Here is a 27,712-nt window from a genome sequence, read left to right on the forward strand (position 1 = left end):
ACAAATTAAAGGCTACTCTCAGTAAGGTAATTTGTCCCCAACAGTCTTTTCCGTCTTGCAATATTCTGAGGTCTATACTTAGACTTCACTCGTAAAAAGACACTCTGCCTGTAAGTGGCATTCATAACTAAATTTGTGCTTTTGTTGCTGCAGTTGAACTCTTTAAAATCAAAAGAAATGTAAAATGCTTTTGGAGATTCTGAGCCTTTGAAAATGAAATATATATGAAGAATAATAAACCAGAGATAGAACTTTCAAGTTTATAGGACTTTTCAAAAGTTACAAGCCATTGTTTTAGGTCTGTACCGAAGAACATAGAAATATCTGAAACATTTACAAAGCTTTTTTATTTTATACACCTTAAAACATGTAGAAGGAAAATTCGCATTATATAATATATTCAAAGCATCTTTAGCTCGCCACACAATACAAGATCTCTATATGCTAGGCATAAAAGAAAAGGGCAATGGCATCCTCCACAGGATATAACAAAGTGAAATTCTTCGCCTTTGATACTTCATTAGAAGCGAAGCTTTCTGAAAGATGTTGAGTGATTCAGCAAAAATTATATATGATTATAATTTTAATAAAAAATAGTAAGATAAATGGACAATCTTTGATTGTCATTTTAATACAATTGGAGAATAATCTGTTGAAATTGAAAAATCCCAAAATTGGAAGATTTTTCTTGCTATTTTAAATTCAGATTTTGACAGAGTGATGTACCAAGATGCAAAATATAGATACCATACCTTAACTGCTCCCAGATATTTTTAAAGAAAGAGGCAACGAGTATTTATTGTGTACTTAAGGGCCTACTGTATTTGTATTTTAGAACATAAACACTTGTAAATCACACTGTATTTTATATTTGCATTACACACCACATTCAGGATAGCATGCATTAATAAAATCCTAAAAATATTCCTAGAGTTGCCCTCTCCGTGTAAGCGCTCTAATCACCACAACACCAAAAAACAAATGCGAACAATGAGAGAGATGCCAGTTGTCTTCGTAATAATGTATCTAAACATACATTAACAACAGAAGAAATATTTGTGATCTGTGGAGGACGCAGAGTTGTGATGGCATTGGCGTGTGTGGAAAGATTACCGAGTATTTAGGATGACATCAGCCAAAAGAATACTTTTCTAATCCTGTAGGGAAGAAAACACAACATTGACTGCTGCTACCATAGAATGTACACTGATGTCCCACACAGATAAGATACCAAGCATTGGCATAGCCAATAGGTCTCGCCTTTGGGACCTTATAAGTGTTTAGCCATGCAACAGTTACATAACTAAATACTTATAAGGTCTCAAAAGTGAGACCTATTGGCTATCTAAAGCGGCCGTGCGAAAGTGAAAGTGATGCTGATCGCGATCACAATCAAACATCAAAGCGGCCGTGTGGCCCCGAAAGTGAAAGTAATCGCGGTAAAACGCGCGCGCCCGCGCACATGCACTGTAGCTCTAGGCTGGCCTGGTAGCACTTTTTGGAGCCCTCTCAATAAGTCTCGCCAGACCAGCGCATGCGCTGGGTCAGGCGAGACCTAAAAAACAAAACAAACAACCTATCACAACTTGAGAGAAGAGTGCTGAGAAATCTCAAAACAAACCACAGACCATTGCATAGCCAGCAGGTCAAGATGGAGCAGTAGAAACAATGAATAAAGATTGTTAGACTAGTAAGACATACAAACAACCATTGGCCAACATCTACTACATAGAAACAGCCAAAGATCCCACACAGGATTAGAGAGTTGGCCGAAGAGCGCACATAGGCATGCAAAGGAAAACTGTCAACTTCACTCAACCCTTCCTGCAAATAGCCAACACCTGTCAGAATGAGAACTCCTTCTATCCACCGAAGGAACTTTTTACGTGCTCCTAGAGACCCACAAAGCAGGCTGGTTTGCATTGTCATTTATTGAGTCAAACTCCTCGAAGAAAACATCTGGGCTTCTTTAAAACCACTGTAAAGGCCAATGGTTACATTACACTTACTAAACATCAACACAGACTAACACCTGCCACTGTGGATGTCAACGCTTTATACACCAACATCCCTTACAAATGTCATGTTTCTCCCTGCCAAAACGATATGCCAAAAAGGGCAGGCCTGGGCAGTATTTCCATATACCTTTGACACTAAACTCACAAAATAAATCCACACACAACTTCACTTTCAAGAATGAAGATTTTTTGTTGATCACTGGAGTTTTCCAAGTAAACTTAAATGGCTTCACAGTGTGCACATGGGAGTCAATTTACCAAAATGCTAGGGGAAGAAGAAGAGGCATCACAAAATTTCTTTTTGACCCAGTCACATCACAGGAAGTGAAATCATATAATCTGACACCGAATCCTACCAGCTGAGTTGAATGTCTCAGTTCTCAGCCGGGGCTGTATGATAGAGGCCCGCATGTCTAAATCATGCGTGCCTCTACAACTCTGCCCAAACCAAGAATGAGCCTCAACAATGCATTCCTTTACCATGCATGCCTTTACCACACAATTTTGTGGTAAAAAGTTCACACCTGAGCCCTAAAAACTACCCTGACCCCCCCCCCCGAGCGCTTAGCTTAACTACCTCGCCCCCAAGAGGCCTAAAAACGATTGGAGCCCTAAAAACTTCCCTGACCACCCCCCCCGCGCTAAAAATGAACTTGTCCCTCCCAGCCCTAGAAACGACTTCAACCCCATCTGAGCCCTAAAAAGCACCCTGATTCCCTTGCCCTAACTCCCTAAACCCGGCCCCAGGGCCACTTTCCTCATCGTGTCCTCTTCTGATCCTTCCTGTTCCTGGGTCCGCCCGTTCCAGCATCTAGACTGCACATGAGCCTTAACCACACATATGCGTGGTTAAGGCATATTCATGGTTATGGCATGCTTGGTTGCACTTGCAGAGAAACAGCACGTGTGGCTTAGCCCGCAAAGTAATGGCCGTTTCCCCACAACTGGAGATGCAGAAAGTAAATAGTGCTGCACATCCCAGCACCATTAAACTTCTGTTCTCTTCTTGGCATTGCCTTTGCCAGCCTCTGAGGCCAGGGGTCGCAAAGACAGTTCCAGGAGTCGCAAGGAGCATGCCAGGGTTTACAGCTGAGACCCCTGGCAATCCCTCAATGACATATATGAGTATGCAAAGTTCATAATGGCATATTTCGAGGAAGAGTTCCTGAACTAACAACTGCTGGTCTATATATCTTACATACATTAAAAGCGTATGGACTGGAATACATGACTCACTTGATCAGCTTCATGCATATGAAACCTTCAGTAACCCTCGGCATTGAATACACCATCACCTCCCATTCAGTGGCACAACAATATTCTCCGCAGCCCCCGTGGTGCAGGAGGCCGCCTCCGGCACTGTGCTCGGCGGCAGATTCCTGGCCTGAGAGCTCCTGACCCGGTCAGGAGTGTTTGAGGGACCCCTCTATGTACTTTGTAGGGGGGCCGCCTCACGTTTTGTTATGCCACTGCTTACATTACACAACTGTATTTGAAAAACAGGATAGCCACATAGAAACTTCCCTCTATAGGAAATCCATAGACACAACTGTGTTCTGCCAACTCACAAACAGAAGTCTGACCTTTAGCAAGGTCATCATATACTACTGAGTCAGCTGTACTTTAAGCACCAGAAATGAGCATGCCTGTAGGCAAATTGACTTCCAATTTTTGAGGAGAATCCTTCTAAGCTTAAGTTAGCTTTATGGCGGGTTTCACACACTATTTTTTATGTAATGCTTTGCCAACTGCATGTGTTTTAAAAATAATCCTCACTAAGAGCTGGAACTGGCATCACCCTCTACTCCAATGAGAAATCCTTGAGTAGCCGTTTGCCAATTTACGTATTATGTCTCTGTAGGTGCGAAAAAACACAAACGGCATAAAGAATGGAAAAAAAAAATCCCTTCATAAAGGAGTGAAGCCAAGTGTGCCAGCAACAGATAACTCACCTAGGGAGACCTGCTGCTCTTTATTATTTTATACACAGTCCTCACCGTTAGAAGAAGTTATATTCTAAAGTGAAATAGGAGCCTGTTACTCCCTGTTGAAGACAACAAACCGCCACTAAAGATGCATTCACTGCAAAAATGCACACGTATACAGGGGCGTAGCTTGGTTAGTAAGATTTGGGGGTTGTGAGCTTCAGATTTTCTGACAATGAGGCTGACATATAATGTATAAATACATTATAAGACAAGCAGGGTGCATGAGAAGGGCCTACGGGCCAGTGGAGAGGGAGAGGAATGTGGATTTGTAGGAGTGCTAAAAAACAGAGAAGAACAATATTTTGAAAAATAATCAGTATTTTTGAAGACTTTAACAAAAGAGAGGGAGAAAGTGTGTATGCGTTTTTGTCAGTATGTTAAAATTCCTGGTGAAATCCGACTGACATCTCACAATACCCGAGTGAAAGCACCTGTACCCAACTATTTATCTAAAAAATACAATACAAGCTACGTCCCTGCACGTACAATAACCACAGTGCAAAGGTACTCAAAAAAAGCTTGTGTTAAATTCAAGTCACAGCAGAAGAATCCAGTCCCAATTACAGCTCACAATGCAGGGCCAACGCTGCTGGCTGACCCATCATGATTATGACTGGCCTCGCAAAAAACTGCTTCATGCAGGACTTAAAAATAGCAAAATATTGTGCACACAAACTGGCATCTCTTTCTACCAGATGCGTTTCGTATCTTATTTGGCGGACCATTTGACTGTTTAGTCATGCAGGAATGCTAATCATGCTTTTTTGGTCACATGTGCTGCAGTACGCTTCTGTGATGCATGGTGCCATAAAATGGTGTGGGGGAGGAGGTTGTGGGCATTGGCTAGTCTTATGACTTATCCTATGACTGTGTATTTGAGAGTTGTTTTGTGTAACCCAAAGGCGACAGAGGAAAGCAGAATCTTCGAGTCAAACATTTCTTCAAGGGCTGCTGTTGCCAAGCAAAAATACCCAGTTCTTTTGCTTGCTATAATACACAGATTTGTCAACATGCAACCCAAGGCTGTTTTTTTCTGCTTTAGCTATAAAGTTAGGCCAATAATGGTATGTTTTTTTTTTAGGTTTGTGGGCCTTTTAAAACGCAGGAAGCGAAGTGATCATGTGTTGCAAACAGACATGACATTGAGAAAAGGTTTTGCGAGTTCGGCTTATTCAACCTAATTAGTGCGAGACAAGGTTTCACAGTGGCAGACAAGAAGGTGGAACATTACTGCCGAATTGTGGTTCTCAAACACTTCTTTCTAAGTAAATCTCACATCCCATCGCGCTTTTTTCTGATATCAAATTCACAACTGAAGAGCCATTGGATATTCCTTAACACCACAAGGAACCTACCAGAGTGTGACATAGAGGCAGGGAGAGTTTATTGGTGGATGAAAGAGGCATGAAGTGAAATAAAGATGAGACTGTGTTCATATTCGGCAACCCCAACATGTGGCAGCAGCGCCAGCATGACTCTTGGACTCTGTCACTTTTTTTAATGTATTATTTTATACAAATTAAGCACTGCAGATACTCCTTAAGTACAAGGTTGATGGAAATGTTCAAGGAAACATGTATTTTTAACGAAACAGACTCTCCAGATCATATGGACAACCACGTGGTGTAAAACTGGGCTATGCAGTGTACATCTTAGTAAGATATCTATAAGTAGTCTTAAGGTCATGTGCCAAATTGCATATTCTGAGGTAGACAACATGAGTACCATAAAGTTAGGTAACAACACCTATTGTTATGGACAAAGACCGAATTCAGTTTGTGGTATGCGTTATATACGTTGTCAAAATTATTACGTTTATTTTATTTAAGTCCCAGCACTTTATATTACATAAGTGGACAAACAATTGTGCTGCAGATCCCCGTGTGCAAACTTCAACTCAAAGTTTTAAATCCGAGGGATCCACCGATTCTTACCAGCACCCACAGTAGTCACTATTCACATTATCGGTGACCTGAGTATCTGTTCTTATTATTGACAAATCAGATTAGAAAGGAAGGTACGCGGGGTGTAGAAAGAGTAAGATCAGGGAACTGAAGGATAACGAAGCAGACGAGTGTAGTAGTCCGCTATAATGAATGACTAAGTTGCACCTTATCCCACACATTATTTGATGTCTGGGACTGAAAGCACAATCTGCAGCTAAAAGCAATACCGCCTTATAAACATGTACTAAAGAGTATTGAAGCTGTTGCTGGCTCCCGGATTGTCTCACGGATACAGCAGACTTCAGCCGTCCAATTTAACGACTTGTATACCAGCGGACCATAGTGGAACTAGAATCAGGTGCTTGCCAAACAGTCCATTTAAAAGGAAGCACATGGAAAGCAAAAGACTCTTTCAAAAATTACATGCACTGTCAGTAGGAAGCGGTGACTCAAGTGCAGAAACTCACAGCACAGCAATTTCACCGCAAGACAACGCCTCCTCTGAGTCTATTCTGGGAGATCATTCACTTCTAGGCGGCAAGTGAAAAAATACGCTCTAGAGAATTGAGATTGAACACTGATTGGTTGCCGAAATAACCAATCCTAAAGTGCCTTCACACTGCTCAGCCTCCCTTAAAGTGAAGATAACACATACGAAACATTGTACAGCAGCAACACGACTCAGACAGCACGTTCAGATTGAACTGCTGGTAACACCAGCACTGCAATTTTAACTTCTGCCCATGCAACACCTATTTCTTTTTTTTTTATAAAGATTCATTGTGGTGTGTTATGAAAACGGAAGGGAGCTTTGGGAGGATTCTTATGGAGAATGTTTCTGCAGTAATTGATAAATCTCTTAGTAACTGTATTAAATAGGTCGGAGCGGGTTCAAATACCACCTGTGAATTCTGAACTCTTCTGAAGCAGTGTCTCAAGGAGGACTACCTGGAGGAAACAGGATAAGTGGAATGGCCATTTAAACACTAAACTTGGGGGGTCGGGCAGATGCTCCCATACCTTATTTGGTCCGCCACACTACAGAGGTGTGGGAAGCGGTAGTAAAGAAAGTGTACGTAGGGCCCCATTTGACAGGGAATTACGCATAAGGGATTTGGAACCATTTTGCTCTATCGACCTTGATATGTCCATGGAGAGGTGGAGAGAGGGAGGATGCCTTTTTGCTTGAGAGCTATACCCGGGGGAGGTTTTCCTCATTTCAGGAAGCTACCACTCTCTTCCCCCAAGAATTACCAATGCCTTCATGCCAGAGTCAGTTTCCGCCTGCCAGTGAGGTCTGTATCCGTGGTAAAGGACTGCTGAATGATGCACCCTAGGAAGAGCACATGGCTGACTAGAATGTGCTTAAACTTCTACAGCGAATGCTCCAAAAATCAGAATGCTGTTTTAGAATGGTACGATAAACAAAACATATTTAGCTCAGTTTTGATAACCTGATGCAATGGCTGTAACTGAAGCAGTTTGCCTCATTGAAAGACACGTAATGCTCAAACACTATCATCTTCACGACTCCGGAGAGGCATTGCACTATCGATATAGATCAAGGACTTGCCTCTTTAAAATTTATAATAATGGCAATTTGTACAGAAATCAGTGGGTTCAAAAGAAGATGCTAATTGTACCCCAGGCATATTGATCTGAGGACAATGTGGGCATGTATTGGTGGTTAATACACACCAACACATCACGTTCTTCAAAATGTTACACATTCCATATCAAATTCTAATGAAAATAAATAACGGCTTTTGAGTGTCAAGATACCCAAGCTTGCTAACTTCCCCTCACCTCACAAAGTCATTGAGGGATTTACACGAACGATATGCTTACCATACATGCTTTTAAAGACATGAGAAATACATCTGGGACAAGGGAGCAAATGGCGCAACATAGAAATTACAGCAGCAACAAAAGTGAACTCTTTTGGAGGCTCCCTCACATACATTTCTGCATTTCTGCACAAACACCAGTTATCCATGAATCTTGGGTACATTCTTTCCGACTTAACAAAAATCCATCTTTGAAAATAATCAATTATATTTGATGGAGTTCAGCAAATCATCTGTTGATGAATACTAACTTGCTCTCTACTACTGTTGCCACAAAGCCATACTGTACTAGACTGATAAGCACTTGATACTGCCTTTTCCTCTACTTTCTACAGATGTTACATCAAACCAGGTTCTACTTTCCAGCTAGCCAATTTAAAACATTAATTTGTGCTTCCACCATTGTCTTGTGATTACACATTCTGCCTCGCCTTTCTTATGTAAGGGTGATTACATTTCCAAAAAAAAGAAGTATGATAAGTAGCAGAAGTAATGAGAAGAAAACAAATATGGTCATACTGAAACAGGTATTGGCCAAACCAATATGTCTGGCATGTGTGGCCACCCTTCCCTTGACCCTTTTGGGCCACGGGGACCCCATCCCCTGGTGCCTGACCTATTTTTTTTAATAAAATAAAAAGAGGGGGGTGCGCGGCCACCCTTCTGAGGCCGATTTCGGCCCCGGGGACCCAATCCACCGGTCAATTAAAAAAAAAAATAATAATAATTCAAGCATAATGCACCGCCATGCATTATAATTAAGAATAGCCCCATGGAGGTGGCAGTCCCTGGGGCTGCGGGGGTCATGTGGCCCCTGGCACTTCAAACTATAAGCCCCAGGGAGGTGGCAGTCCCCATGGCTGCAGGGGCCCACGCGGGCTCCTACACGTTTATCTCTAATTGCCCCCGGGACCTGGCCCACCCAGGGGCTTAAAGTAAGCGAATCGCAGGAGCCCGTGCTTTGTTTTCTGAAAACGTTTGGCTGGGTTCGCGGATTCACTGTGATTCCCGCTGAAATGGTTTTTAAAAAAATGCTTTTTTAGGGCCTAGGGGGGTTCCAGTGGGGCCCCCTGAACAGGCACAGGGGGTCATGGTGTTTCTACCCTGCCCCCCTTTTCTTGTTTTTTTCAAGTTTTTCCTTGTGACTCTTTCAACTGACCGAGTCACAAGATTGCTGCCATCACTTCCTGGTTTGAAGTGTTGGCAGCCAATCAGATCTCAGGCATGAGATCGAGAGGGTTCTCGGATCCACCGCGGCCACAGTTGTATATCTGAGAAATCTTTAAATTTCTCAGAACCTACTGAATGAATTTAAATAATTTAATAAAAAGAGTGCTCTCTGGACCAAGAGCTACCTTTCTGCCAAATTTGGTGTAATTCGATTAAGCAGTTCGGGTTGTAGCTGCGTCAACATGGAAATAAACATGGAGAAAAAGCATTTTCAAGACCGCAGCTAATTTCGCGAAGATTCGTCAAACGGCCGCCAAAATTATTGGCAAATCAAAAACTCTTTTCCTATGGAAACTAGGTCCTAACTATAACTACCTGCTGGCGACCATCAGTAGGCAACACATATCGAAAATATCAAAGCAATACAGTTACAGGATTAGAGTGATGCATAAATTATGCATAAAAGGAACAACTCTACAATCAGTAGTGGTGGTTTTGGCGTTTTACTGAAACTAAGCCTAGAACTGCAACGGTCACGATCTTGTTTCTGCAAGTCTGCCCTACAAATGCGTGGGATTTCCTACAATCAAAGAGTATACTTTAATTCTTTGGACTACGATATCTGCTTACTTATTATCTCATTTATGCCTTGAAAGCATCTCTAAGACAAAACATGTGAGGCGTATTAACCTTTAAGAAGCCTTCTACTACATGTACATCTGGTCACAGGATCACAAACTGTTTCTTAAAGAAGTCTTCAATTACATCTACCTCAGATCGCTGTATTATATAGCTGGTTTTCTTCCTACAAATGAACTCTACCATCAGCTATAGAGACTTTGGATTAGAAACACAATTTCTTGAGGACTTGAATAAAAGGAAGATTTGATTTACTTGACTGTGGTTGGTTGATAATATACTTATACCATTAATTTGGACTCTAACCCTTCATTTGGTGTGCTCCAGACTACTTTACCTGCAAAAAGGGAAGTAGGGAACCATGTGTAGTTCTCAAAGGTAAGGTAGAGAGCAACTGCTTTATATGGAGCACGCTACAACAGCACTGACTTTTGTCACTTTTCATCTTAGCTGGATGGCACTAAATAATCCTATGCTTAAAGACGTTGCTGTAAAAATGTCAAAATACTTTGTCACTTTTCTAGCTCGGTGTGGATGGCACTATGCTAACCCTATGCTTAAAAACTCTGCTAGAACAACAGACATTTTAGGTGAGCAATTTTAGAGTGGTGGCAGTGTTTCAGAATGCTCCGTTTAAAGGAGCTTCTCTTCACCTAAAATTTGAGAACTACTCAGGGATAGATATATATTAGCCCATACCCTTACCAATTCCTGAACCCTAAAAACAAACCCCTTTGTACCTCGTACCATTCCCCTTTTTTTAATCATAAATCCTCTTAAAACCCTTGCTACTATGTACCCATACTCATCCCTAACACCCTTACTACCCTGAATTCACCCCTGAATCCTAAATCCCCTGTAAAACCCTTACTACCCCATACCCTTACCCACTTCTGAACCCTAACCCTCCCTTTAAAACCCTTACCCATCCCATAACCCCTAAATGCTTTTTAATGACATAATTATGGTATTTAATTAAACAAATTTAAAACATTACCTGTACCCAAATATGGCCTGGGTGCTACTTACATGCATGGTATAGGCATGCTTGGTAATGTTCTGCGGGGTAAAGACTGTGGGGTACAGGTTGTATACCTTTTCTAAGACCAGCCTTCAAGCATTGCTTATAGTTAATTTTCCGCTGGTCCTATAAAGATGGACTTATTGAAAGCCGAGATGCATAACCATTGCCACTGGAATTATGTGATTTTGCGGCTGCGGCGAGTTTCACATAATTATAGATTTGCCACATAATCCATCATCTGTTGCAAAATCTGCAGATTTTAACTACTTTTTTTAATTTCTAGCTCAAACAGTTAAAAAGCTACTAAAAACGCAGCGCCACGTGTTACCGCGCAGTGAAAGGCCCTTTGCAGAGCTTGACTCCTCACCTTTCTGTTGCTTATTGCTATATTTGGGTGTTAGACCGATACTAATGAGGTGCACCTAATGATCAGGCATTGTTAGCAAGTGTAAAAAGTATAAAATAATGAATTACCACTTTTACAAAATGTGCCATATTACGCCACATAATTTGACTTTTCTTGCTGCATAACTTACTCAACACTGCCGCATAATTTGGCCATCTCCTGCCACATAACTCCAGTGGTCCTGTGCATAACATATCGATAAAGCCATGGGACAACACAGCTTTGACACCAAAATCAGTGAATAATCATAACATAGTACTATAAGCACATGAATCCTAAGCTTAAACTTTGGTGTCTGATGCAAAACTCAGAGCCATGTGAAAAGATTCCACCATGACAGCCAACAATGATACATATGAGGTCATCCTAAGCGAAGCCTGTGCACTAACAACAGATCATAACAAGCTGTATTTGTAGAGAACATGTTCCCCCTTTAGGGCATCATGACACTAAAGAACAGATGGTTATCGTCACCCAGCTCAATGGTAAGTTGAAATGCAGAGTAGACTTGCCATGACGCAAATATCGGACCATGAAGTCAAGCATAGTTGCATTAGTCCAGTGAACCATCAGACCAGGTACAATAACATAAGTGCCGACAATTATATGGCATGAACATAGCTGTGGAGCAAAAGAACAGTGTAGATCATGGTGAGAAGAGGGCGGGGAGGAGATGATTCAACATTGGGTACATCCCGCAGGGTCGTGTTCACTGTGAAGACTTTATCACCAATGTACTTAAAATTGATGTGACAACACCCAGAAGACCAACTTCTGATATCAACAGAAGTACGAAGAAGCTCACATGCAGTTTAGCTTTGTGGATCTTAATTACAGAGATAAAATGTTTGGAAATTCCTTTCTCATCTGCATGGCTTTTGCTCAAGAGTAGAACAATAAACAAGACCTGAAAATACCTGCGCGACATTTCATTTACACTGGCGTAATGTTGCATAATTTCTGGAAGTTTGCAAAACGATTGTTACTGGCAATGCCTCAGTTTATTCCATGATGCCACATTGCCTATTTGAGATGGTGTTCGGGTGTAAAAATCAGGGGAAGAACACGAATGAACTGAACATACGCAACTATTGTTGGTTTCACAATCGATTTCGAGTTTTTTTAAGCACAAAATTCGTCCAAAATGTAATGCAAAGATGCATTTTGCACAAAAAGTGCAAAATACTGAAGCAACCAGTAATTACGCATAATTGTTATCCATTCCACATCATTTTAGCATAGCAATTTATGAAAATTGTGACTAGGTCTCCCAAAAACATGCCCACATTCGAGTCCTCTTTTTCGACCTAGTAAGCCAAGTTTAAATGAAACTAAACTCCTCATTTTCACTTTCCCTAGCATGACTTCCTAGACAATACCTGGGAACCTTTGGAGCACAAACAATAGAAATGGACAGTGATACTTCACGCCATGCAGCTGCTGGTCGTTTTTGAGAAAATATGTGACAACCTACAGCTTACTGCCTGTTAACGAATGGATTCTGCACAGAAAAACAAGGCTAAATGTCCTCGTTTTAAAGCAGTAGCACCTGTTTAATCATCCTTGTTGCAAATTTCCCGTGTAATCAACAAAATTGAATCTAGGGTGCTGCTGGAATCAGAGAACTTAACAAACTTGATGGGCCTGGTACGTCCTGTCAGCCATGGATTGATGTGAGCCACTATATAAGTTTCAGAAAATTCAGTGCGTTCCTGCGGGGATATTTTACTTGCTTTTTAGGTCGAGCCTGGGCGGCGCATGCGCTGCTCTGCGAGGCATGCTGTGTTAGAGTATGGAGTTGAAGCTCCGCCCTTATTTTCCGTTGGCTTGTGTCATTGTCCTATGTAAATGCTGGCTTCTGATTCGGTAATAAGCTTGTACTCCCTCCTTAGTACCGCCTTGTCTTCATTTGTAACCTCCCATGAGGACTGGCCCTTTTACTTCTGTTGTTACACCGTATGTCTTATTTAGTCTGTAAGCACTATTTTCTTTAATGAGTTTCTCCTACTGCAGAAACGACATGCTTTCCTGTAACATTCAGCACGCCATGCGCGCTTTCACTTTCCAAGCAGCCCGGGACAATGGCGGCCGATTCTTTAAAATGTAATAGGTCTCACATTTACAAGAGTTTCACCTTTTGGCATTGTAAATGACAATGCCTTCTATTTATGTGTTAATTATCAAAACAGATAAGTAAAAATCATTGTCATTTACAATGCCACTAGCTTAAACTCTTGCAAATGCAAGACCTACTGCATTGCAAATGCTTGTTTTCTCATTAGAAAGTTATCTGCTTTATAAAAAAAAAATCACAAACCTGGAAATCAAAGAGAAAGCCTACTTAAAAGATCCAGGAGCATTTAAAAAAAAACACACACAAAAAAACAGGACAAAGTAAGTTGCCTCCTTGCATTATAGTAACTGCTAACAGGTCTTGCGTGCGTTGTTGAAATTCCAGCTGCCACTAAGTTCGCGCACTTGAAGCTTTCGGGCTCCGTCTGAGAGGGGTGTAATTGCATGATGCCGCCCCATTCCGCAGCCGCCTCTGCGCCAGCCGGGCTCTGCAGGGGCGAGGGAGGGTGGACCACGGTGGGTCAGTCAGCTGCTCTGCGCTCAGACTTGAACAACCGGTTCTGTTGAGAAGAAACTAGAGCGTGCTTGGTAACGTAGCTTCCACAGGGCCCTGGGGAAAGAACAGCTGTTTTCTTTATTAAAAATATGGAAAACGCAAGACCAAAGAAGAGATTGTTGGTTCATCGCTAAGTCGAATGAGGTGACATGGCTTATGTGGCCGGGGTCTCTGCTGACTTCATTTTCGGTTTTTTGTTGTTGTTAATTTCGTTTTACACGAGCTCCCCTCTCTTCCGTGTCAGCTTCACCCAAAGAGAGAGCACGTCATTAACACTCGCCCGCGGGCCGACCACCACACACCTTCTTTTTCAGCAATTCCACACAGATGCTGACTAACATCTGGGAAAAGACGTGAACATGTTGGCAAAAATACAACAGGGACGGGGTAGCATTCCCGCGGGAACTGAAATGAAACAGCATTTTGTAAAATCTAACTTTTAGCTACAATTGACCACTGCGTCGTCATGCCACGGTGACACTATGTTCGCCCAAGTAGACATGGGACAAGGGAATTACTTTATGATGGTTGTTAGTTAGCAGAACAATGGCCGGTTTACTTTTCCCATATAGGCTACGCGCCAGCTGGTGTTAGGCTTATCAGCACTGTGTTTAGCACGTGCCCGCAACAACACGGCTACTCGGTGAACGCGGCGCCCCGTTGGTTGTCACTGATTTGCGTTGGTTACACACCCCACCTCCACTCTTCCCGCCAAGAAGGTTAGTCGTAAAGCGAACACTGTTGTTCATGAGTTTTGGTCTAGACGAATGAAAGGAAGTTTGCAATTAATCCTAAAATAGGCTTGTAAGATCTAAGTCATTAGTGAACACTGGCATGGACGTCCATTCTTCCAAAATGAAAGCGGTAGTGATTTTGCATGCCCTTTGACCCTCACTTACACATACACAAGTATGCACACATACACGCCCATTCACACACTCTCTTACATAAACTCACTCAAAACTGCAAGCACGCACACAGCCTGCGTACATTTAAAAGCATTGTTTTACTTACCGCAGTTGCCTGGGAAAATCATATTCCAGCTATCTGTATTCCATTTTTTATTAAACTAATAGCGAATAATGTAATACTCTACACTATTAGCATAATAAACAATTGACAAAAAACAGGAAGTGAAGCCCCCACCGACGTCCATAAGGACGAGCGACTTCCTTTCCTGGCGCTGATTTTTGCCACTGCTGACACTGGGAGTGGCAAAGGGAGTGCCAGGGGTCCCCAGAGGCTTGCAAATGACGTCCATGAACACTGGCTGCAGAGATCTGTCTAGGAACCTGCACACCATACGCAGTGGCGTAACGAAAGTTGAGGGCCCCCCTGCAAAGTATATTGAGGGGCCCCCTCTGGACCCACTCAGGAGCACTCAGGCCAGGGTACTGGGCTGAGGGGGTCCCCAGGAGCTCGGGCCCCTGCACCTTTGTTACGCCACTGACCATACCTTGGATCATAGATTCATTCAACTTTGGTCGAGAGAATGTCTGCAGTTGAGTGGAGTACCGAACACCAGTCTCAAGTTTAAGGATAAAGTTCAGTTTCCGGAGGAGTCTATCCAAATGAAAATCTTAAGAGTTTGCACGTAGTTAAGAATTAAAGGACCGATTAAAGGTATGCAAGATCTGCATATTTATCAAGATCTAGATTAAGTCCATTCTGTAAGAAGCTTCAGGCATGAAAAGAAAGATAAAATATTGGTCTGGCTTTCTCATTAAAAAAGCCATAGAGTAGTCTATTGAGCAGCAGGGGTTAAAAGGTCATCTCACAGTTGGGCGATTGCATGTTTCTTAAGGAATCACATTTTCTTGGTAAGTGCTCCTAGCAAAGGAAAGGAGGTGACCTGAAATCCACACTTGTTTTGGCTTCTTTCTGGGCCATTCGCTGATAAATAGTTTTTTTATGGATCAAAAGCATTACATTTCTCAGCATTGTTGTTTAGTTTAAGTGAACTGTCTCAGTGTTTAAACACGACTGTAACAATTTGTGGTTGCTGCCACACCACTACATGCTAGCTGCAACTGCCTGGGAAAAATGAGATTGTGCAACAATGGGATGGAAAGATTTCAGATGCATCTGACATGTCGGCTAAGGGCCCGATTTCGATGTCGGTCGGAAAGCCATCTGACAGCTTGTCGGAGGCTTTCCACCCAACATCAATGGTTTCCTTCTGACCGCTGTATTACAATCCCAGGAGTTGGAGGGAAACATTTTTATTTTCTATTGATGCTGGTGCTGCAAACCGCAGCCCCAGCATCAATAGAAAATATACACTTTGCATCCTAATTGTGGAAGCGGGCCCGCCGACTCCATGTCGGGCGGCATGTTTCCATTACGGTTTCGGTCAGATGCTCATCCGACGACATCGTAATTAGGCCCTTCCTGTCTCAGTAGTCAAACTGGCTGTGGGAGCAAATTTGCAAACTGTTGTACACAACCCCAGACAACTTGGGAGTTACCAGGAAAGCAGAAGTCACAACAACGTGTTAATTTAATGCCTAATCCATAGGGACATCACTCACTCATAATGTTGGCTCCTAGTCATGCTTCTTCTTTAGACAGATGAACTTGTCTTGGTTCAGACGTCTGGTTTTGAGCAGAAACTGAGTGTACACATTGTCCCCAACTTACAATACCACACCTCATCAGCTGAGTGGAGTAGCCAGGCATTAAATACAAGGCCAAAATCAAGACAGAAAGTGCCGTGTCCATGGATCGGGCATTTGTTCTACCATTTAAAATGTGGCAAGGATTATCAAGAAATAATGTTCTCACTTCACTTATTTACTAGCCCCACAATCTTAAGATAGCAAATGTACTAAACCCTGTCCCAACATTGAACAAGGAAGAACACTGGTTATTGGTCGAATCTCCCTCAAATAGGTGCCACAACCTGAGAATACTAAAACGTTTCTTTAAAATACCAAAAAAGATGTAGGGTACCTATTAATTGCCTTCCCATAAATAGCAGGTTGAGAGTGAGAAATGTGACCTTTGATACAGGTGAACTATCATTGACATTTGAGTAGACATTTTTTGTATAGCTGAGACATAGCTGGAACCAGTACATAACAGGGATTTATTCCAATATTGCAATAATTTGAATAATGATTACTTGTCAATATGTGGATGATTACATCTTCCATGTTATGCTACATTACCTTTTAAAAGGTCTCTCCATTAAAGAGTACTGCTCTTTCTGGAACAAAATGGACGGTGGATTGAAATAGTCAAAAAATGTCACAGCATTAATAAACAATACCCTTGATGCCTTTCTAAGTCATCTAATGATTTTGTTATTGGTTGTGAAACGAGAGATATTTGAAAGAGTACTCCACCCGATCATTGTGAGTGATCCTGGGCCAAGCTCATCAGTTCTTCACTATCCTGAACTCTCAAACTTGGTAGCACAATTGAACATCATCTATGAAATAATTAACAGTTCAAATTTGAAGAAAACATTTTTTTTTTGCTTGAAAGCTCTTATCTGTTGAAATCAGAAGCAGCTCGCTATTGTCTATTTATTCAATAATTTGTCAATTGCTTGTGTCCTCACTATATTACATTTTATAATAGTGTATTTGAAAGAATCTCGTACTTTTTCACCGGTGACCACGTTGTCTTCATTTCAATAAATTGGGCCGTAGCAGCAAACATAACTGGACTTTTGAGACAATGGGCCTAATCTCAAAGTAATCACAGAGCTACTCGTGTTTTCATCAACAACTCAGAAATGCTGGTTACAATATTGCAAAGTTGCAAAATCGGTGGACTTGGACCTCATATGACGTTTGCCGCTTGCACACGGACAGCCAACGGTGCTCCAGAAGGTGCCGGAGCGGTGTTTTCCTTTTCTCTTTCAAGATCCGTTGTAACTTTTTTGGGTTAATGTAAAGAAGTAAAATAGAATTAACAGATGCTATATCTTTGAGGGAGAACCATGCTTATGCCCACGTGTGTCAATTCAGACATTTCAATTGAGATGACATTTCAGCATGCCGTAGTGCGCATGTGGCTACATTATTTACAAACGCAGCATCAGAGCTCCTCCGCTCTCACTATGCAACTGTAAGCAAGCAACCACAGTGGCTCAGAGGCCGCCTTGTCTCATATACTTGTCTTTGTGTTTTTATTGTGAAACACAGTGACACACTCCTGCTCCTTCTCTGTATTGTGCTGAATCATAGGCTTGCAATACAAATTAAAAGTACTGTGCGATTTGTCGAATTGAATTTTCTCTTTTTGTCTGAAAACTAGGGGCACACATTAGGTATCCTAGATTGCAAGAGGAATGGTGGCTGTGTAACAGAATAGTGGCTCAAATTCTTTCCTACACAGTACATTTCCGAATCATTAGGTCTCACCTAGACAGCACATGCGCAGTCTCTTCGAGACCTTTGAGATTTTGTTTGCTTCATGTTGGTCAACTGCCATGGACTTCGTTCCTCTTCATGTGTTTGCTCCTCTCCCCCAGGTCGTGGCCACATTACTTGTGTCCTTCCACTGCTCATTTTTTACGCACTACTTTTTTCATTGGGTTTAAGCACTCCCCCATAGCATGTCTTAGTCAGCTAGCTCCTCACGCACTTCTCCCCCTCCATGTTCCTCACCTATCCATCTGCTTGCCCCCAACTACCCTCCCTCTTTGCATTCTCAGTGTTGACTTGCCCCAACCCCCACTCCCTCCCTGCTTCCATTCATTCATTGTCCATGTTGGCATGCCACTACCTTTCTCCCCCCCCCATCTTCTGGTGTCTGTGTAGGCTTGCACCTACCTACCTGCCTTGCCTTCCCTCCCTCCCTCACTTGTCTGTGTTGTCTTGTCCCACCCAACCTTCCTACCTCCTTCCATAGCCTACATGGACTTGCTCCTACCTGCCCTCCCTCTCTTACTCCACTGTTAGTGTTAGCTTGCCCCACAAGGCCTTCCAGTCTCCTTCCATTGTCCCTATTAGCTTGCCCTTATCTTCCTCCCTCATTTTGTTCGTGTTGAGTTGTCCAACCCTAAGCAACCTCCCTTCTTCATTTGTCCATGTGGCCTGCCCCACCCAACCGCCTGCGCTCTCCATCCCTCCCTCCGTCCATTGTCCATGTTGGCCTTTCTCCAACTGTTGTCTGTGTTGGTCCCCTCAGCTCCCATAACCAAAAAGAAGTGCTACGACTCAGACACTGCTGGCTGCATCATAAAAAAAGTTTCCCCCATACCCTCTGTTGTCCATCTTGAACCCCCAGCCACTCTCCATGTTGAACTGTGTTTCCTCCGCCTCCCTCTGTGTTACCTCCAGACAGCAATAACACAAAAATCCGCTATAATGTGGCATTTTTCTATTTTAAACTTTCAGCCCTGCTGCTGCAAAAATGGCTAAAAAACACATTGACAAAATGTATGCATCACATAAGCAGGACCTATAATGTTTGTCAATGATTGTTTTTCAAGTGTCAGACCAACAGGAAAAGGGTTCAGCCATGCTGAACATGTGTGTCCACATCATATGTCTGAAAATGAATTAAGCTGAAAGAAACTTTCATAGCACCATATTTGTAGGTTTGTCAGTCACAACCGTTTAATCTTACCAACATTATATATATATATATATATCGTATATTTATAGGGGCCTTCCAGCCAGGCTTCTTCCTCCATTGGTCTGTTGTTCTGCATTCTCTTTTTTCTTCAGCATGAGGCAGTGGGTCAGGCAACTTCAGCCACTGTCTAACTTCACTGTGAGTGACATCATTCCACTCGTTCGCAAGGAACACATTTTCACACATAGAGGTTCAATTCAGTGCCAGGGACTACTATGGCAATGTGTGGTTTTTGAGCTCAAAAACTCGGATAGTAACTTTTTGGGGGCAATAGCATGGCTGCTCATCCAAGAATGAAAATTGACAAAACCCTTGAAGAAACAAAGCAAGCACTGGCAAAGCTAAAAACCTGGCAGTCAACACTAGACCTGCTGGCTTTGTTAATGCTTGTTTATTCATGCAGTCTGTCTATACACTACAAGGAATACCAAAGTTATTTTAATATATCTACTTCTTTCTTTTTAACCTGAAGTGAAGTAATGGGCCTTTGAATGCTGTCTATAATCCAAACATAGGTTAACTCACAACAGGTGAAATAAACCCTCAATCAGGATGGAGTAGCTCTAGATTTAAGGCCCAAAAAAATCATAATGGATCAGTAAATGTATGGAAAAAGCCAGACTTTTTCAAATGGGGTATCAATGAGTAGTGGAGCACAAGCCTAACGGGGCATACAGATATATTTACAAATACAGCATGTATAGCAGGAACAAGTAAACGTCTCTTCTGTGGATGTTGGGGATGTGGTGGGAGAAGCTAGATGGAACACAGAGATGTTTTAAGGCATGGCAAAGTGGGCAATTGCACAGGGCCCCATCTCTCGAGGAGGCCAGGTGGCCAACTAGTACAGAGACTGAAACAGACGAAATTCCTGCCATAACAGTGCTCATAAATATTGGCAGTTGTGCATGATTAACAGAAAATTAGGGCCACATTTACCAAGGGTTTGCGCCAAGGCAAAGTGACAAACTCATGGAAAGGAATTTACATTCCAGTGTAAAAGCTATTTTGCAGTCAAAGGTGCTCTTTTGTCAGTTCAGATAGCACTTTGCACCACTTTGCATCAAGGGAGCATTACTTGGGTGTTTCTGTTAAGATAGCCAGACCAGGCTTTGCATATAAAAATCTCATTTTATTTGAATCTCCTCTGTGAAGCAGCAGCTAAAAGGACAAACGTTTTCAATTCGGCAACAGTTCCAAACATTGTATGAGTGCTGCATTGTGCAGCACTCATACGATGCTTCGAATGTTAAACAGTTTGTCTAAGCAGAGGATTTCATAAGGAAGGGCCATTTTAATAAATGTGGCTCTACTCTTGTTTCTCTCCCTCCTGCATCTCAGTGCAACAACTTTGGTTACTGCCCTACGTTGCGCTAAAAAATACATCTGTCCTTTAATATGCATTCCTGGCCTGGCCTGCCCTACCCCTTGCATTCTAAGGTAGCTAGTTGCAATTAAAATAAAATAAATCTTTGTCATTTCACGCTCCTCAATTCTCTTCTTCCTCAACTCGGTCTCCCAATTTCTCTCTCTACTACCCTATGTACCACCATCTTCTCAATCACAGCTCTCTCTACAGGCCCTTTCTCTTAATATACCCAATACACCTCACTCAAGTTCATCTCTGTCTACTTTCCTCTCATGACTTTGCGCCGTCTCAATCACTCTTCGCTACACTCCATCTCCCTCTCCCCATGGAGTATTGTATTCCTCTGTCTCTATAGCTGCTCCTCCCTATATCCCTCTCTACCACACTCTAAACTCTGTCTTACCTATTTCTCGGTCTCTCTTTCTGTGCCTCCATCTTCCTCATTCTACCTCTCCTCATCTTCCTTCTGGCTACCACAACTTCCTCTATTTACTTACTTCTCTCCCTACTTCAGATATCTGTCCACATCATATCTATCTCTGCCCACTTTTCCCTCTACTTCATGGCTCTGTCTATATTGTTCTCTTCATGTCTCTAAGTGCACACATGTAAAGAGAAGAGGGACAATGCAGTGGAAGAGAAATAAAGAGACAGTTATTCGATTTTAATAAAGGGGATGGTGAAAGCCTCCAAGAAAGTGCTTTGATTTTCACAGTTGCAGCAAGATCGCCAGTCAGGAAGGGCAATATATGCGTGAGAACAAATATTCAGTAACTAAAACTACACTATGTTCAGGGCCACTGGAACTATGCAGCAGGGTTGAGTAAATTATGCGGCAAGAAAAGCCAAAATATGTGACATAATGGGGCACATTTTGTAATAGTATTACTTCTTTGTTTCTTCATTTTAAAACTTGGTAACACTCTCTAGGCATTGGTTGCACCTCTTTGGCACCAGTTTAACGTTCACATATAGCAATAAACAACAGAAAGGTGTGCAGTGCAGCTTTGCAAAAGGACATCCACTGCGCTGCAACACGTGTCATCGCATTTTTAATAACTATTGAACCGTTCGATCGAGAAACACCCTTTTTCTAAAAAATCTGTAGATTATGCGGCAGATGATGAATTATGTGACAATTGCAGCAAATCTATAAATATGTGAAAATTGCTGAAGCCTCACAATCGCATAATTCCAGTGGCCCCGACTACGTTCATATGTCTTACTTTATTATTATGCACCAGTGCAGTAAACATCTAACAAGTCATTCTTAGCATGTTTTCCTACACTGGGAGTAATAAGCTAGTTAGACACTAAATACCACACAAAATGTTGCTGTTGTAAGTGAAAACAATCTAGGCCAAAACTCAAAAAGAAAAGGCTTCATCAATACTTGTTCAGGCTTTCTTTTGGTACTATTGGCCTGGCACACACCAGGGAGCTTGAACTTTTGACTCTTCTGTGGCCCGCATCTGAAGGTGGAACATATAATTCAATATTGTTTGGCATCACGAGGACTTGAGACAAAAATAACTCTCTAGTCAAAACTACATTGGGGCAAGTGTAATAAACCGGGCGAACAAAGATAGAAAAACGGATTAAAAAAAAGGAGTCACACGCTGATAATACTGCAGAAAGTTACAATCAGATTGTAATACAGGACTGCCCACACAGCTGCTGAACACACTGCCCTTTTTTAAATTAAAGACTTGTTCTGGGTCCTAAGCGTGATGCTCAAGTGGAAGATTTTTTAGCAATAATGACAAACGAAATCAATTTGCAGACTCTCATTCTACTGTTATGGTCTTCTCCGCTTTATAATTTAGTAAAATAATATAGGTTGGAGTTAATTACAGACAATAAAACGATATATCAAAAACACACCAAATGGAAATATTTACAAAGATCCGGACTTTCACAGACCTTTGGACTCACATATGCCTCAGGGTTCTTCAAGCTAATGATTAAAAAACATTACAAGTGTATGCAGTATACGAGACAACCAGCGCTTAATTAGTAAAAAATAAAGAGTGCCAGGGCTTTCTTTAGGAGGCCACATGATCTTGCACTACACATTGCCACTGTCATGCTGCCAATGGTGGTAGTAACACAACTACTAACCATCATAATCCTACAAGTGTGACAATTCAGACTATTCCAGGCCCCCAAAGTTGCAAGATTGGCTTGGGCGGCAGACAATGGTCTTTTTGATGTATATTGAATGAATAATTAACTGTGTTGTGTTCACCTCTAAATTACCCAGACAGCGCCACATTGTGGCAGACTGTAACAAGCGCTGGTGTTGGCAATTAAGTGCTGGTGCCAAGCACCAGAAAGCACAGGCTCAAATTAGGCCCTGGAGACAACCATAGTGTATTCACGTTTACTACTGACCAGGTATTAAGTGCACAGAGATATACACTGTATCCTGCTTTATTCAACAAACAAGACTATATGCCACATCCCAGATACAGGGCACACTAATAGGTTATAAACATGTTCTCATGTGTGTAAAAACGCATATAGATTACAGTAGTTTAGTGGCCATCCATTAAACTCCAGATAAGAATCTACTTACCAGATAAAGGCTTAAAACCAAAACTCCAGTCCTTACACCCTCGCAGAGAAATAACCTGCTATTCCGTAAGCTTGGTTTCCTCTTGTCTCCACATACGAGTCAGGTTTAACCACCATGATGCTTTCCATGTGGGAATATCAGCCGAGTCGACTGGCACCGGATGATACTGGCCTGCCTCAGTTCACAGAAAGTAAAGCCACATCACTCCGCACATCACTTTACAGACTAAACAGCAGTCCTTGTATGAGTATTACATCTCAACAAGGCCTCCGGAAAACAGGAAAACTTGGCTGGAAAAAAAATCTAAGAACCCCACCCAATGATGGCTGGTAATAACGATCCTAGCGAATAGTGCAACTTGGTCTACCTACATCAGATCTGTGTGAAGAGATGACAGCCAGCAGTGTTAAAGTGAGACAATAGTTCTAGCAGCACCAGCCATTTGACTAAACTGCCTTCTCGGACAATGCAAGTCACTACACAATTCAGATCCATTCAATCTGAGCTTGCCAAAAAACGTGAATCCCAGGCTATGTTTCACCACTGCCTCTTTCTGATGCCATAAAGTAACGTGCTAGAATTTCTATAAAAACAGAAACAGTGGAGCAAGGCTCTTAAAGTATATTTAACATTTCCAAACTCTCAGTAGGGGTTCATTGTTGCAAATGATCCAATTTTGCCCTTCCCTCCCCTCCTGCCATATATGATCATATGTAATGGGGTCTGGAGTAACAAGGCACATCGGCGGTCGGCAGGGGCACAGCACACCAGGAAGTGATGTGGGTAACCAGTGAACCCATGGCTAAAATACCCCTGCCAGTTGCCCAAGTGACCCAGCTGCCCCTTGGGAACTAATGGGGGCCAAGTGCAATTTTCCCTGGTGTCCCAGGAAAGGTCTAACATTTTTAAAATCGCTCCAGAACGGGAAATGCCGTTTGTGAACCCCACCCCAGGCCAGGGACATGCCACTCTGGTTGCCAGGGTCTGCAAATATGCTGTTACCCTTAGTGATCATTATGCTGGTCTCTTGTAAAGATGCCATCCAGCTCTGGCTCTTCTGAATGTACAGGGCCCTGAACCCCTGTGGTTGTGTGCACTTTAACAGAATGCAAATAAATGAAATAAAAGTCAGATGCAGAAGTTATGGCAGCCATTAACCCTGAAGAAGTCAGATAAAAGTGCCACTACACTTATAAGAGGTTATAATGTGAATACCTCAAGTGCAGTAACAGTAACAAAGGAAATGCTTTTAGAAACGTTAGGCCTCTGCAAGCATTAGAACATGTCCTAATTACACCTTTAAAATGTGCCTTTTGTGGGGGGGATGCTTTCAAATTGATTTGCTAATTCTGTACTTAACAGTGTACTCCGTTATTGTGGTAATTTCTTGTTTGGCGATCGGAGTTGCAAGGTTATTAGTGCTCCGCCTGTGTTTTTTAATTCTCTTGGGTAACTTTGCATCTCACTGTTTGACACATGAAGATCTTGCATTCACAGGTTCAGAATGGCTTTTCTGTCACTCAGACATTTCCCCTATGGTCTTCAAGCTCAGTGGCTGCATTCAAAGCTGAATGGGCTGTCATGATCCAAATAAACCCTCCTGATCCCCATCTGGTTGATGTCTACAGAAGAGTGAGGCTGATTTGAAATGTTTTGCCAGGGTTTATTTTGGTTTCCAGTCTGGCCCTGTACATGAACAATTTTTACCTCCAGCGTGGGCCACTGAGAAGGTTGGCAGATTTTGGGACTCAGGACTGGGAGCTATGCTTCTAGCCTGGGTCCTAACACTGAGAGACCTATGGGACAAAAAGGGGAGATTGGGTCTGGCATGGGGGGGGGGGGGTCTAGTGATATCTGCCTGGAAACGACCAAAGAAAATGTATAATTGAGGATAGTATGGGTACTTGAGCATAATGGCTCCGTTGTCATCTTAGTCTATCATTTTTATGGCTCATACCTGTCAAGAATTTAGGCTTAGTCATTAAATAACTGAGCTGGGCTCAAGCAATGCAGACCTCGAAATGATTCTGCCAAATATAATTGTGTTTCATATGGAAATAATTCAAGTTGAGCTATCAAGTTTTAATATCGGTGTTGGATTTTTCTCAGATTGCATTTTTAAATGGATATAATGTAATTGTGTAAATTAACCAATATTTTTTAGAAATAAGTACGACTTATACTTTCCCAAAATTACTATTGGGCTTGTGGGTATGGTTTTGAGAAAAGTGGGAGGAAGAGCTCCACGACTTGCTGGTCCACTGCCAATACCAGTTTTTCAAATTGCCCAGTTTAATGGTACTCCGTTTATCAACCTCGGAAGGAAGAATGGGCTAGTTAGCTTTTGAAGGATTCAGAATCTTGCATTGTTTTTCCCTTTGTCTACATACATGGAGAAGCTACATGTTTACCTTGTATGCAATGAAAACTCTTCCGTTCATTGGCTTGTATTCCTGCCCACACTGCTTCAGCCTCTGTTCTTTTTTCCCCCCCCACCATCCCCTAAGGCAACGATGTTTAGGAAGTATTTTTGTGGAGGCTTTTGTTTAACGTTTTTTTCTTTCAAGGTGAAATTTTGTAAATATTCCTTTTTAGTTAATGTAGGCTGTGCCAAATAATGTCATATCGGTATGTTTATTTTTCAGGGCAACGTCATTTATGCTTGTTGTATTTTTCAGGGCAACGTCATTTATGCTTGTTGTATTTTATGTCTGGGTATCCTTGGTCTGCGGTAAGGTCATGATTGCTAGGTCAATTTTTACATCTCTTAGTAGGCATCCCATTAGTTAATGGGGAAACTTGGGGGGAGACGGGGACAGTGGTCTCTCATCACACTCGAGGGGGCGTTTACGGCCGGTAGGCTGAAGGGTGCGCGGGAGGAAAGTTCTGCTTCCGGCAGGCCCCTTGGGGTCAACCCCTGAACAGGCGCATGGGCGCCAAGGTGGCATAACATCAGTCCCTGGTAGGTAGTATTGGTGGGCGTAGGGGGTGCCCGCGGAAAGGAATCGGATGGGCAACCGGGCCTCCTGCACAAGGTCACTCTGTTAAGAAGGGGGACCGGGCAAGTAGTTGGGAACAGTCATGACCTTGCACGTAGGCTCATCCGGGACACGCAGAAAACAAATTGTACATATTCCATTTTAAGGCTAGGTATGGAAATGTATTAGACTTGTGTTATGGTTAGCCATAAAAGATGTGTAAATATGTGTATATGAAATTGAATATGTTTGGGTTTTCTGCGTATTGAAATTGTATCAAGAATTTTTAATTATGATTTGTTAATTGTTAATAAAATATGGCCGGGGTTATCCGACCCTTTATCCAAGTTCTGTGTTGGATGGTTTATTATCGGTGTCTAGGGGGAAAAGGGAGGGGGTGGAAGCCTTCATCCCAAGGTCCCTGTCTGGAAGGAAGTTTGGGGTCAACCAATCAAAACAATGGGAGGGGACTCGGCAATACCTGGCCATATAACTCACAACATAATTCAAGGGCTTCAGTCAGGAGTTAAACACTGATCTACAAGAAGGCAAGGGATCACAAATAATATTTATTTAGTCAGCGTACAGTACACACTGCTAATAATCAGGATGAATGTTGCTCCCGACAACAGTTTAAAGTTCAAACATACAAAGTATATATATATATATATATATATATATATATATATATATATATATATATATATATATATCTCAGAAGTGCGGGAGTTTTCCAAATAAACCAACTTTGCACTGACCCTGGGTCTGCCTTTACGTCCTTCCAATTGTTTGGTGGCATAATCCTTTGGGTATGTATGTGTATATATATATATATATATATATATATATACCGAAAAATTTAAATCTTATGACCTCCCATCTTGTAGAATAAAATCCTGTCATGCTTGAGTTTTGAAATGAGAATCATTTTCGTCATTCATGTGCAATAAACAGAGACCCTATATGGAAATGACAACTTCTTGATAGACCATGCTACATGGTAAGAAAATACAGCATAGGAATGCACTGTTTGTAAATGAAATGAAACTGGAAAAATATATATACTTATGAATGTATAGCTGTATTTTTCGGCTCTGGTTAGTAAGCCAGATAAAAGAGTTCCTGGGTGCCGATCAAGGACAATACTTGGAACTGGATGATTGACGGGTTCCAACTGTTAGGTGAATCAGTTGCCCTGAATTTCGTTAGTTTTTTGCATTTTCGAAATGTTGTTGCAGTCATGAAAACATAGCATCCCTCCTTTTAGTTAGCGCAATAAAGTTACACAATTATGCATTGATTTCTTCTCTGCCGTGGATTTGCAAAATCCGAACTATATGGGAAACACCAAAAGGATTATGTCTATTACCTGTTCATTTTTAGAGTGGGGCACTATTAAAAGGCTAGTTCTGAATATTAAGTTGATGCTGAACTTCAGAGCTTGTGATGTGGTAATATTGTAGTACAGAGCTAGATTGGAATCTTGGATCCATCGCAATCGGGCTTTCGGCCAGGTTTCAGTACGGAA

General features: G+C 42.0%; 1 protein-coding gene across 1 annotated transcript in view; it reads right to left on the reverse strand.

Moving 5' to 3' along the window:
• The window catches only part of TET2 (tet methylcytosine dioxygenase 2), a 214,681-nt gene that overhangs the window by 85,064 nt on the left and 101,905 nt on the right, over positions 1-27,712 (reverse strand). The window lies entirely within an intron of this gene.

The sequence above is a fragment of the Triturus cristatus genome, chromosome 2_2 (assembly GCF_964204655.1).
Source record: "Triturus cristatus chromosome 2_2, aTriCri1.1, whole genome shotgun sequence".
NCBI classification, from domain to species: Eukaryota; Metazoa; Chordata; class Amphibia; order Caudata; family Salamandridae; genus Triturus; species Triturus cristatus.